The following is a 14,042-nucleotide window of genomic DNA, read 5'->3' on the forward strand; positions in this document are numbered from 1 at the left end:
GTGACTCTGAGTGGGTCCTGTTTCTATCCCTAAGCAAATCACTTTGGCTATAGGAATGGGATGTTCTCATTTATTAAGCCTGAGTTACATGCCTGAAGGAGGGCATAGAACATTGTCCATACTGCACAAGGACTACGGGTAGAGGGGGAAGTTATATCTAAATGGGAAAATGGAGTATTCTTATCAGAATAATAATAAAAATACATTTATATAACGCTTGTTATGGATCAGGCACTGTAAAAGCTCTTCATTAAGCATTAACACATTTAATTCTCAAAGTAAACTTAAGAAATAGGCATTATTGGGGCTGGCCCAGTGGTGCAGTGGTTAAGTTCTCACTTTCTGCTTTGGCGGCTCGTGGTTCACCGGTTCAGATTCCGGGTGTGGATCTATGCACTGCATGTCAGGCCACGCTGTGGCAGGCATCCCACACATAAAGTAGAGGAGGATGGGTTCCAACGTAAGTCTATAGTTTCCACATTAGCACAGTAGAGCAAAAGGATTAATTTCCAGTAATCAAGTCTAAATCCTCTTTTGTGTGTACCTTTTTTTTTTTTTTTGATTCATCTTTTGATTTTCATTGCTGTGTCACCTTCCTTATTTAGGGTTCTTATTACTTTTTGACTGTTTTTACACGTACAGTGCTGACCCTGATACATTTTCTTATCCTTTTGACAGAAAGAGTTTTCACTCCTTAGACTCTAAGAAAAATAGATCTTTCTCTTGTAAAATACCTTTATCCCTCCCACGTGACACCATTAGACACTCTCAACACTAAATGTGACTATTTGATCACATGATACCCAAAAGCATAATTATTGATCTGTAGAATTCCACAGATGGAAATTATAGTAGAGATCATCCAATCCGGATGTCTCTCTTCACCAATGAAGAAATATATCCTTAAAGTAGTTATGTTAACTGATGAAAGTCCCAGAACAATTTAGTGTCAGAATCTATGCCAATCACCACTTAACGCAGAGACTTCAGAAATTAACAGTGTCGGAGAAAGCTTCAAAAATTGTTGAAAATGTAAATATCGAAATGCTAAAGTTTTTTTGAGGAAGATTAGCCCTGAGCTAACATCTGCTGCCAATCCTCTTTTTCCTGAGGAAGACTGGCCCTGAGCTAACATCCGTGCCCATCTTCCTCTACTTTATATGTGGGATGCCTGCCACAGCATGGCTTGCCAAGCGGTGCCATGTCCACACCCGGGATCCAAACCGGTGAACCCTGGGCTGCCAAAGAGGAACGTGCGAATTTAACCGCTGTGCCACCAGGCCGGTCCCTTAAAGTATGTTTGATGGCTTTACCTAGGTATAAACTACACATATTTAAAACATATTCTCAGATAAGTTTTGACATATACATACACACATATATGTATATGAAACATCATCACAATCAAGATAATAAATATATCCATTACCCCCCAAGTTTTCTTTTGTCCCTTTATAAGCCCTTTCTCCTGTCTCATCCCATACTACCCCTCTTTCTCCAAGAAAGCACTGATCTGTGTCTGTCACCATAGATTAATTTGCACTTCCTAAATTTTACATAAATTAAATAAATATGTCATGTTCTCATTTTTGTCTATCTACTTTAACTCTGCATAATTATTTTGAGATTCGTGGTGTGTATCAACAGTTCCTTCCGTTATGTTGCTGAAAAGTATTCCATTATGTGGATATACCACAATTTGTGTATACATTAACTTGTTGAAGGAATTTGGATTGCTTCCAGTTTTTGGCTATTACAAATAAAGCTACTATGAACATTCACGTACGAGTCTTTGTATGGATGTGATTTTTTTTTTTTTAATTTTTTTCCTTTTTCTCCCCAAAGTCCCCCGGTACATAGCCGTATATTCTTCGTTGTGGGTCCTTCTAGTTGTGGCATGTGGGATGCTGCCTCAGCGTGGTTTGATGAGCAGTGCCATGTCCACATCCAGGATTCGAACCAAGGAAACACTGGGCCTCCTGCAGCAGGGAGCGCGAACTTAACCACTCGGCCACGGGGCCAGCCCCTGTATGGACGTGATTTTTGATCTCTTGGATAAATACCTAAGAGTAGAAGGGTTGGATCCTATGGTACATGTATATTTAACTTTTTAGACAACTGCCAAACTGTTTTACAAGGTGGCTGTATCACTTTACACTCTCACTCATAGCGAATGAGAGTTCCAGTGCTTTCACATCTTCCTCAAGACTTGGTATGGTCTGTCTTTTTTATTTTAGTCACCGTGGTATATCACTGTGATTTTAATTTAATGTGATTTATATAATGACTAATGATCTTGAGCATCTTGTTATGTGCTTATTTATCATTCATTTATCTTCTCTGGTGAATTTTTAGTTCAAATATTTTGCAAGTTTATTATTGGGTTGTTTGAATTCTTATTATTTAGTTTGGAGAGTTAGTAGTATATTCTGGATACAAGTTCTTTATCATATAAATACTTTACAAATATTTTCTCCAATTCTGGATGTAGTATGCCTTTTTATTCTGTTGTGTCTTTTGAAGAGCAGAAGTATTTAATTTTGATAAAGTCCAGTCAATTATTTTATTTTCTGGATTGTTATTTTGGTGTTGTATAAAAAAAAAAACTCTGCCGGACCCAAGATCACGAAGGTTCTTTTCTACAGTCCCCTAGAAATGTTACAGTTTTAGATTTTACATTAAGGTCAATTATCCATTTGGGGTTGTTGTCTGTATATGGGATGAGGTATCAATTTAAGTTCATACTTTTGCATTGAATAGCCAAATGTTCCAGCACCATTTGTTGAAAAGACAGATGTAGAGCTGTATTTCTGGAGTCTTTATTCTGTTCCATTCATCTATTTGACCATTAATACCACACTGTCTTGATTACTGCAGTTTATAATGTCTTAAAATTGTTGTATTACTCCACTAGCTTTGTTCTTTTTCAAATTCTTTTGCTTATTCTAGGTCCCTTGTATTTCCATTTGAATTTTCAAATCAGTTTGTTAATTTTCACAAAAAAACCTTTGTGCTGGAATTTTGATTGAAATTTTGTTAAATCTATAGATCAGTTAGGAGAGAATTGACATCTTAACAATACTGAGGCTTCTAACCTGTGAACAAGTATATCCCCATTTATTCAGGGCTTCGATAATTTTGCTCAGCAGCCATTTGTAGATTTCAGCATACAGGTATTTCACATCCATTGTCAGTTTTATCATTTAGCAACTCATATCCTCTGAAGATACTGAAAATTTGAATTCTTTAACCTTGCTAAAGTCATGTATTCATTCCACCTGTTTGCAGATTTTCTCAGATTTTCTTGGTTATTTGAATTTTCAAAAAAATTTTATTATTACTATTTCCTCCTTAATCCATTCTTCTTTTGTTCAAACTGCATCCTTTAATAATACTTCAGAATATCAGTCTGTGACTGGTGAATGTCTTTTTCTTTTTTTTTATTGCAGTAACATTGGCTTATAACGTATATAGCTTTCTTATGTACATCGTAATAGATTTCTAATTCTGTGTAGATGACATCATGTTCACTACCCAAAAGCTAATTATAATCCATCACCACCCATGTGAGCTTAATCTCCCCTTTTGCCCTTCCCCCTCCCCCCTTCCCCTGTGGTAACCACCAATCCAATCTCTGTTGCTATGTGTTGGTTTGTTGTTGTTTTTATCTTCTACTCATGAGTGAGATCATATGGTATTTGACTTTCTCCCTCTGACTTATTTCACTTAGCCTAATACCCTCAAGGTCCATCCATGTTGTCACAAATGGCCGGATTTCATCATCTCTTATGGCTGAGTAGTATTCCATTGTGTATATATACCACATCTTCTTTATCCATTCGTCCCTTGATGGGCACCTAGGTTGCTTCCAAGTCTTGGCTATTGTGAATAATGCTGCAGTGAACATAGGGGTGCATGTATCTTTATGCATTTGTGTTTTCAAGTTCTTTGGATAAAAACCCAGCCATGGAATAGCTGGATCATGTGGTAGATCTGTTCTTAATTTTCTGAGGATACTCCATACTGCTTTCTATAGTGGCTGCACCAGTTTGCACTCCCACCAGCAGTGTACGAGGGTTCCCTTCTCTCCACATCCTCTCCATCACTTATTTCCTGTCAAATTTTCTAAAAACACATTCATGTCGTCTGCAAATAAAGCCAGATTTAATTCTTCCTTTCCAATATGGATGCCCTTTATTTGTTTTCTTGCCTGATTGTGCCAATCAGAAACTCCAATACAATGATGATTGGAAGTGGTGAGAGCAGACACCTTGCTTTTTCTCTGATCTGAAAGGGAAATCATTCAGACTTTCATCATTAATGTTAGCTGGAGGTTTTTGGTAGACACCTTATATTGGGCTGAGAAGGTTCTCTTTGATTTCTGGTTTGCTGAGAATTTTGATCAGTAATGCATGTTAGATTTTGTCAAACGCTTTTCTGCATCTACTGAGATGATCATATGGTTTTTATTTAGCAGTTTGCTAATATGGTGAATTACATTCAATGAGTTTTTTACTGTTATATCAGTCTTGCTTTCCTTGTATAAACAAGTTTTTATGTAATTTTGATTTTGATTTACTTTTGCTTAGAATTTTCACATCTATGATCATGAGGAATAATGGACTTATAGTTAGTTTACTTTTCTTATAATATTCTTTTTAGCCCCATAGAATGACTTGTCAAATACTCTCACGTTTTCAATTTTCTGAAACAGTTTGGTAAAATTGCCATTATTTCTTTCTTAACCCTTTAGTAGAACTCACCAGTGGAGCCATTTGTGCTAAACGTTTGTGGGAAGTTTTTAATCTGTAAAATTAAAATTCTTTAATGGATATTGTGCTATTTGGATTATTTATTTCTTCTTGAGTGAACTTTGGTACTATGTGTCTTTCAAGTATTTGTTTTAATTGTGAAGTCCATCTATTTATTCTCACTTAACTTTTCAAATTTATTAGATGAAGTTTTTCATAATGTTTCCTTATTCCTTTTAAGATCTGTAGAATCTGTGATAAGTCTCTTCTGTCTTTCATGTTACTATAATTTGTGTCTTCTTTTTTTCTTCCTGACCAGAAAATTGATTAAAAAATTTGTCAATTTTGTTAGTCTTAAAGAAAAGCTTTCGATTTCATTAATTTTTTCTATTCTTTTTCAGTTTTCTATGACATTGATTTCCTTCTGATCTTTATTACTTCTTTTCTTCTTTAGGCTTAATTTTCTCTTCTCTTTGTACACATTCTTAAGATGGAAGCTAAGGTTATTGATAAGAGTCCTTTCTTCTTTTCAAAGAATGACTTTTAGTGTTATAAATTGTCCCCTATGTGTTGCTTTCATGGCATCCCAGAAATAACTGCTACATTGGGTTTTTATTTCATTAATTTCAAAATACTTTTAATTACCCTCTTGATTTCTTCTTCAACCGATGGATTATTACAGATATTTTCTCTGATTGATTTTTAATTTAATTCTTTTGTGGCCAGAGTATATTTTACATGAATTAGATCCTTTTACATTTATTGAGACTTGTTTCATGGCCAAGAATAAGATCTATCTTGATAAATATTTCATGTGCATTTGAAAATGTATTTTATTTTCTGTTTAGGTTGAGTGCTCTATGAATGTCAATTAGGGCAATTTGCTTGACTGTTGTGCTAAATCTTCTTTATTTGATATTCTCTCTACTTGTTGCTTCAATTATTGAGAGGTAGGGTAATGAAATATCTAAATTAATTGTGGATTTTTCCATTTCTCTCTGCAGTTCTACCAATCTTTGCTTTGTATATTCTGAAGCTCTGATATTAAGAACACAAATGTTTACAATTTTTATATTCTCCTGATGAATTGACCCCTTTATCATTATGAACGGATTTTCTTTATCTCTGGTAATATTATTTATTCTAAAAGTGTCATATCTCATGTCTGAGATTAACATAACTATTCCAGCTTTTAATAAGTCTACCATGGTAAAAGTTTTGCATACTTTTACAATTAACCTTTTGTATCTTCATATTTGAAATGTGCTTCTTGTGGTCAGCATATGGTCTGGGCTTGCTTTTTTAATACAATTGGACAATCTCTGCCTTTTAATTGGGGCATCTAGACTATTTATACTTAATGTGATTATTTATACAGATTTAAATTTATCATCTTTCTATAAGTTTATCATTTGTCCTGTCTGGTTCTTGTTCCCTTTTCCTTTTTCTCTGACTTCTTTTTAAATTTATTGAATTTTTTAATAAATCAATTTTATCTCTTCTTTTTTGGCTTAGTAGCTGAACTATTTTGTTATTTTATTAGTTGCAATCGGATTTATAACATACATATTTAACTTAACACAGTCTACCTTCAAAGAATATTACATACCACTTCACCTATACTATAAGCACCTTATAATAATATACTTCCATTTTGCCCCCAAGAGTGTTGTTAAACCTTTTACTTTTACATGCTATAAACTCCACACTATGTTGTTACTTTTGTTTAACTATAAATTAACTTTCAAAGATATATAAACAATAAGAGAAAAATCCTCACAGGTACTTGACATTCATTTGTATAGATCCATATTTCCATCTGTTATAATTTATGTTTCTGCCTGAAGGACTGCCTCTAACATATTTAAAGGCATAAGTCTATTGGTGATGAATTCTTTCACTTTTTTATGTCTGAAAAGGTCCTTATTTCACCTTCATTTTTGAAATATACTTTTAATGGGCATAGAATTCTAGGGAAATACTATTTTTTCTTTTGGTACTTTAAATGTGATTCTGCTTTTTTTTTCTTAGTTACATAAGCTTGTACAAGAAATCTGTCAACACTTTTTTTGTTGCCCTTACATAACATGTCCTTATTCCTCTGGCTGCTTCTAAGATTTTTTTTTCTTATAACTTTCGTTAAGGAATTTGTGATATGACTTTGTGGTATTTTGCGTACTTTTCTTTAGGCTTGGTGTTAGCTGAATTTCTTAGACATGTGTTTATAGTTTTCATTAAACTTGAATATTTTCATGCCCTTACTTCTTCAAATATTTTTTCTGTTCCCTCTTTCTTCTCCTTCAGTTATCACAATTACACATATACTAGATTATGAATTGTGCCATAAATTGTTGATGGTTTCTTCTTTCTTAAAATAGTTAATCTCCTTTCTCTTTGTGTTTCATTTTTAGATAGTTTCCTTTATGTCTTCAAGTTCATTATGCTTTTCTTCTGTAATATCTAATTGGCTATTAACTCTATCTAGTGTATTTTTCATCTGACACATTATAGTTTGTATCTTTAAATGTTCAATTTGGGGCTCTTCTTATCACCCAATTGTCTGTTTAAATTTGGAATACACAGAACAGTTATAATGACTGTTTTACTGCCTTTGTCTGCTACTTGTAACATCAGTATCAGCTTTTCATTAGTGTTGATTAATTGGTTAATCTTCCCATTATAGGGTACATTTCTTCCTTCTTTTCATGTCTGTCAAGTTTTGATTGTATCACTGACATTGTAAATTTTAATTTATTGAATGCTTGGTATTTTTTATATTCAATAAGGATATAGTTTATCCTTGGGGTCCTGATTTTAAGTTTTGCTATGAAAGGTCAGAGGGGTGCTCAGTTGAGGGGTGATTATTTTCCACTACTGAAGCAAGACACTTCTGTGTCAGTGCCCTGTGAATCTTAGTCTTTTGCCCTCTGGCTCATGAGAACAGGCACATTTCCTGGTTCTGTGTGAGTTCTAAGCACTGTCTCTTCTAATCCTTTTATGGTTCTTTGCCTGGCCCTGAATAGTTTCCTCATAAGAGTTCTGATCAGTACTCAGTTGAATACTCCAGGGGAATCCTTTGAAGATCTGAAGAATCCTCTGTACAACTGTTTCCTCTCTTGTACTCTATTCTACAAACTCTTAGCCTCCTTAGTCTCCCTGGACTTTAACTTCTGTCTCCTCACTCAGAGAATCCACTGGGTTTTGCTTGATTTCTCCCTTCCCATGCCACAGGCTGGAAACAGGCTCTTAAGGCTGTAAGCTAAGGCAGTCATAGGGCTGACCTTATTTGTTTCTTCTGTGTTAAGAATCGCTCTCTTTTGTTGCCTCATGTTCGGTGACTCCTATAGTGATGTCCCTGTTTTTTCCATTGTTTCAAATGGGAAGGTATATCTAGTCCCTATTATTCCACCCCAATGCTCAGTTTTTTGTGGTTGTTTTTGTATTTATAATAATTCAAATGTGGCAGTTGAACTATAAATGTACTTTATCACCTCTTAAGATAACTTCTAAAGTTACAACATAAATTCCTTGTCAGTCTGGTCTGTGGCTCATATACTGCTGGCTGCAGAATAGATTTGCCTTGACAAATGTTCCCACTCCTTCAGACCCCAATTGCTGTCCCTTGTACACAAATTTATTTTAAATATTAACTGTGATCTTCATAATTTTCATAAATATGAAGAACAATTAAAGATGTACACCACATAGAAATTTTTCAGAGTTCAAAAGAAAAACACTTAAGTGGAATAAGGATTATCTTGGTGGGCTTAAACTCATTGTTGAACTTAATGCTCCTCCAATACATCTCACTTCTTCTATTGCTGCTTGCAAATTTTATCTCTGAAAGAAATCCAGTGCAAATGAAGTTCTCACTTCCTTCATTTCCTCTGTTCTACCTTAGTATATTTCCAAGATTTGATTCAATCTGTCTGGATAGCACCCAACGGACTTTACCAGGACAATCTATGATGCCTGTTGACATTCAAAATTCTCAAGAGCAAAGGGTGAGAAGGAGGTCATTTAGTTTCAAGTCTCTTGGGTCAATGTGTGTATGGGTTCTCCCATTTAGGTCTAGCTTTCACTGGGTCTTAACCAATGTTGGTTAGTTTGCCTGTTTGTTTTTTAGTGGTTCTAAGTGCATTGTAATTGCATGACCATAGACTTGTTACCCAAAGCAGATCATTTATGAGAATAAAACAACATATGTAAACTGTTACTGCCCTGGGCAAAACAAACCCCAGATTATCTTACTTAGAATTTGGCAAATAACAGTCCCTTCCATAAACACATTAATTTATATTAATACAGAATAGTATCCATTTTCCTGTTTCTAATTAGGTCTGTTTGAATAAGAAGAGGGCTCTTTAGGTACAAAAGATGAATACTGAAATTGCCATACTAGTAAACACTGCATTATATTTTAGCCCCATGCTCCCTGTGCACTTTAGTCTCCTTTCTTTTAGTAAAGGAAGAAATAGTCAGTACCACCAGTCCTATCTATTTATTTTCATTCCTTTCTTTCTTTCTTTCTTTAATTTCTTTCCTTTATCTATCTATCTATCATCATTATCTTTAGTAAACTATAGGGCATGTATTATTCAGAAATGAATATTCTGAAAATGTATTATTCAGAAATGGTGTATGGAAAATTGAATGACCAATTTTCAGAACTTCAAAATAGTCCCTAATATGATTCAAAGAATGATAGATAAATGTCAACTAGGAAAATCATAAAATATACTTAGAAATTACAAGAGAATATTTAACTAATCTAGAAATTGGGAATCTGAGGAACAAAAGAAATCATATACAAAATGAGGAATGTGTCTCCTCTTTTATTCCTGAAAAATAATACTGCCCCTCAAATGCGGGAAAGGAACTAAGCACAATGCTACATATAATCATGACACACATGCAATCATGGAAGAGGGACATGCACATTGAGACAGTAAGGAAATATTTCCTCCCTTACTATTTGTTTAGGAGCATTAACTATAAACATTTTCTGTTTCTGTAAAATAGAGTAGTTAAATTGAAATAGAATAATGTAGAATAGTTGTACCAAAGATGACAAAGGGACAGATAATCCTATTGTAATGTGATCTATGCATTATAAAGAAAATGCTAACATTCATGGTCAAAGGACATGAATGAACAATGAGAAGAAAAATAAATTTAAAAGGCTTACGCACAGCTGAATAAATGTGCTCTGATATTTGAAAATTAAAACAAATTATTTTTTCAGTCAAATTGGGAGTAGACATTCACTTCCATAAACTGATTATAAGGGTATCGATCAGCATAATCTTTCCAAAAAGCAAATTGCCATCATCTATTAAAGGTGTTAAAAAGATCATACCTTTTTCTCCCAGAGGTTTACCTCTAGGAATTAACTTTAAGGATTGAGATAATTTTTCCTTTTCTATACTTTTCCCTATTTTCTAGATGCTAATGTCTTTACAATCAGAAGGGAACAATAAACATTACGTTGAAACCCCACAGCAAATATCAACACCTACTTTAACTGATAGTCCTCAGGAAAATTAAGCAATAGTTCTAAAAAATGAACTTTCCTTTCTGTTATTGCTTTTACATTATATGTTAATAAGAAAATATACCTAGGCATACAAATGCAAGTAACTATAGACGCACCCACAGTAAAAACCTTGTCTAATGGAACTTTCAGGAAAAGAGTCAACTCTTCCAGACGGGTGAGACTTAGCTGACTTTCTGATTGGTGAAGAGCAACTCTATACTTTTGAAGTGTTGTCTATAAAAATACCCTCCTGTGCACGGATTGTTAAGAACAGCTAAGTACAAAATAATGTTTGACTAGGGGTGAGGCTGGTAGCATAGGGGTTAAGTTAGGCACTGCCTCAGTGGCCCGGGGTTCACAGGTTCGGATCCCAGGCGCAGACCTATGCACTGCTGGTCAAGCCATGCTGTGGCAGGCATCCCACATATAAAATAGAGGAAGATGGGTATAGAGGTTAGCTCATGGCCAATCTTCCTTAGCAAAAAGAGAAGGATTGGCAGTGGAAGTTAGCTCAGGGCTAATCATCCTCAAAAAATAATGTTTGACTGGACAAAATACATGACATTATGCTCAGATACTAATGCTAAAACTATTTATTTATAGACAACATGTACTAAAAGATATTTAGTATATGTCTTATCCTATGAAGGATAGTAATAATAATAGCTTCTATTTATTAAAAATCTATCATATGCTAGGAACCTTGAATATACTAGGTCTACTCACAAAAATGCTGGAATGGGGTGTTAAAATATCACTTTTATAAAAAAGAAACAGAAAATTTTTAAGAAAATTGACTTAAATTACATTATTATTAAATAGAGAAGCCAAGATTTTAGGATGCGTCCCTTTATTCAGAAGATAAGGGTCTTTTTCAAATTATTTTTCTGTAGGTCCAGAGAGTTCTTCAATGTGAACAAGATATCTAGTGTGTGGTTCTCTGCACTCCAGGCCCAGTCCACCCCACCCCCAGGGCCCTCAAGCACACACTCCCTGTTGATCTGCCTTACACATGGAGTTCTTGGCAAGGTTCAGATTGAAAACAATCAGGAAATCAACAGACAGAAAGCAATGCCCTTGACCAAATTGCACCTCTTTGTTCTCCTCCTCTCTCTCCTCCTTCCCTGCTCCTCCTTTCCCCACTCTTTCACTCCCGCATAAAGCTCCCTAAAGCCAAAACAAATGATTATACATAGGTTTACAAATGAAATTAGTAAATATTTATCATGTAGGGGAAATGAAGAAAAATATTTATTACTGAATTCTACTCGTTTCTAAAACCTGGAATTCAGTTAAATTGTCTATCTCAATAGTAGCTTTGCAGCAGCTTTTCTGTAAGAAGTTATTTATTTATCTGGTCTAGGAGCAATGGTTGAAAATTGTAGCTTTATTAAATGTCATTGAGGTCAACGCAAGATTTGTGTGGTGATGGAAAATATGTGTCCCCAAAGTCTTGCCAAAATGACAGTTCTAACTGCAATTAGAGAGGCTTATTGGAGCTGCAACTGGATTTAGGGTTTAAATTCATATATGAAAGCAGATGTACTCAAATTGTCTACGACAGAAGAGAGGTTCTCAACCCTGGGGGGGGTATATCAGACTTATCTGAGATACATTTAAAACACACAGGCATGAGGTTCGCCCATACCCACTGAATCAGAATCTCTAGGAATATCCTTTGTATTTCTCATTTTTAAAAGCTCTGTGAGTATTATGGTATATAAGATTGAGAGAAATTTAAATATAAGACCATTGAAAGTGGCATACATTTCAACATTATAAGTGCATGTATATATGCATCCATACACAAATATAGTCAATGTTTATACTCAGGTTCTATAGCTAATACATTAATTTAGCTTAGTTAGGAATGCTCTGCCTTTCACTTTACTTTTACTTTGTTCTTAATAGCTTAGATTTAATTTCGACCCAAGCTAAAATTTAAAATTGACAAGGTCAGTGATAATTATAATGAGACAGATTCTCGCTGAGATGTTAATGTATTGAACTGAACTCCCTTTAATATTAATGGGAGCTCAATGGGGAGATGACAGTGATAAGTATGTAATATGAGTTTTCTTCCTAAAATAAAAGCCAGTTTTTCAAAATGTGAAAGCATGCTATTTGTTTGCAACATAAAAGAAAGTACATCTTTCATCATTTCAATTATTATTTTGGAGAATTAACTAAAATTCTGCAATAGTAAACATTTGCTTCTTGTGTTTCACAGATCTTTTATTCAGTCATCTTAAAATTAATATGCACGCATAGATTATTATAGACACAAACTAAGGAGGTGTTGGGTGATTGAATATGTCTTCATGAACCAGCATAATAGGAATCTAGAAAGAGGGCAAAAGTTCTACTAATTTAATAGTTGAATGTACTCCAGCACAAAATGAAAGCATGTTATCTAAAACCTAAAAATTAAGACTTTACTTTTAGTAATTCAATTTACAAGGAAAGTTGCAGATAATTTTGCTATCTAGTTAGTAGTTATTCAAAGAATACTTAGATCTTGCCTTTTCACCTGCCATCATATACTATTTCATTACATTTCCACAGTTGATAACATAAATTACGTTTGTATGACATTTTACAATTCAAGAAATGGGTTTCTTTTTGTTACTATATTTAATCCCCATGAAAGTTCTGCAAATTAGGTAGACAGATACCGTTAACTCTATAGATTAAGAAACCAAGTACCCTAAGGATGAAGGTCAAAGTCTTCCAGCTCAGAAGTGCTATTGTCAAGACTGAAACAAAGGTCTGGCTTCAAGTCCATAAAATGAGGCCCAACTTTATACAAAGAAATCAACTAAATGCTAGTTTTTATTTTTTGGAAAAAGTTTTAAAAGTCTATGAATGAATTGTAGTTTAAATTAATTATGGAATTTTCTTTGAATTTTATCTAAGTTCTTTTTCCTGTTTTCCTAAATGACTCTAAGTTGGCTAGCAGCAAGTTGACTAATTATATAAAAGGTTGCACAAGTAATCTAATTTCGTTTTTTTAAGTATTTTCTGCTTTGCTGGGAAAGATTCATCCTGAGTTAACTTCTGTTGCGAATCTTCCTCACTCTCTCTTTTTTTTCCCCTTCCCCAAAGCTCCAGTACTCAGTTGTATATTCTAGTTGTAAGTCCTTCTAGATCTTCTAAGTGAGCCACCACCACAGCATGGCTACTGCCAGACAAGCAGTGTGGTTCCACGCCCAGGAGCCGAACCCAGGCTGCCAAAGTGGAGCACATTGAGTTTTAACCACTAGGCCATTAGGGCTGGCTCTCTAATTTCTTAATGATATATTTATCAACTTGTTTCTATCCTTTTCTCATGGCTAATAGCCCTACATAAACTATAAGAACTTAGCACAGTATCTGGTACAGGAAAGCACTCAAAAGTTGGACATGTGATCCAATTATAGAAATATTACTGGCCATTTGAGGTATGCATGACCTATCATGAACTACACACGATACTATACAGGAACTATACTATCATGAACTATACATGATTTACATCAACTACTAATCGTCTAAAAAGAGATTTATCACAATTAGTTGGTGTGCTAACAAAGTTCACATTAGTAGAACTTAGTTTTATGTGTTATGTGCAAGTAAGCAGAATGTAAGTATATACTCAACAAAACTTGAACACAAGCAAGTCAAAAGGCGTCACTGTGATTCTATGCCACAGTTTACCTATTTACCTTCATATCTATCAGTGAGGACAATCGTACAGAGGGGACTTCTTCCACCAC

Source organism: Equus quagga, chromosome 11 (assembly GCF_021613505.1).
Source record: "Equus quagga isolate Etosha38 chromosome 11, UCLA_HA_Equagga_1.0, whole genome shotgun sequence".
NCBI lineage: Eukaryota > Metazoa > Chordata > Mammalia > Perissodactyla > Equidae > Equus > Equus quagga.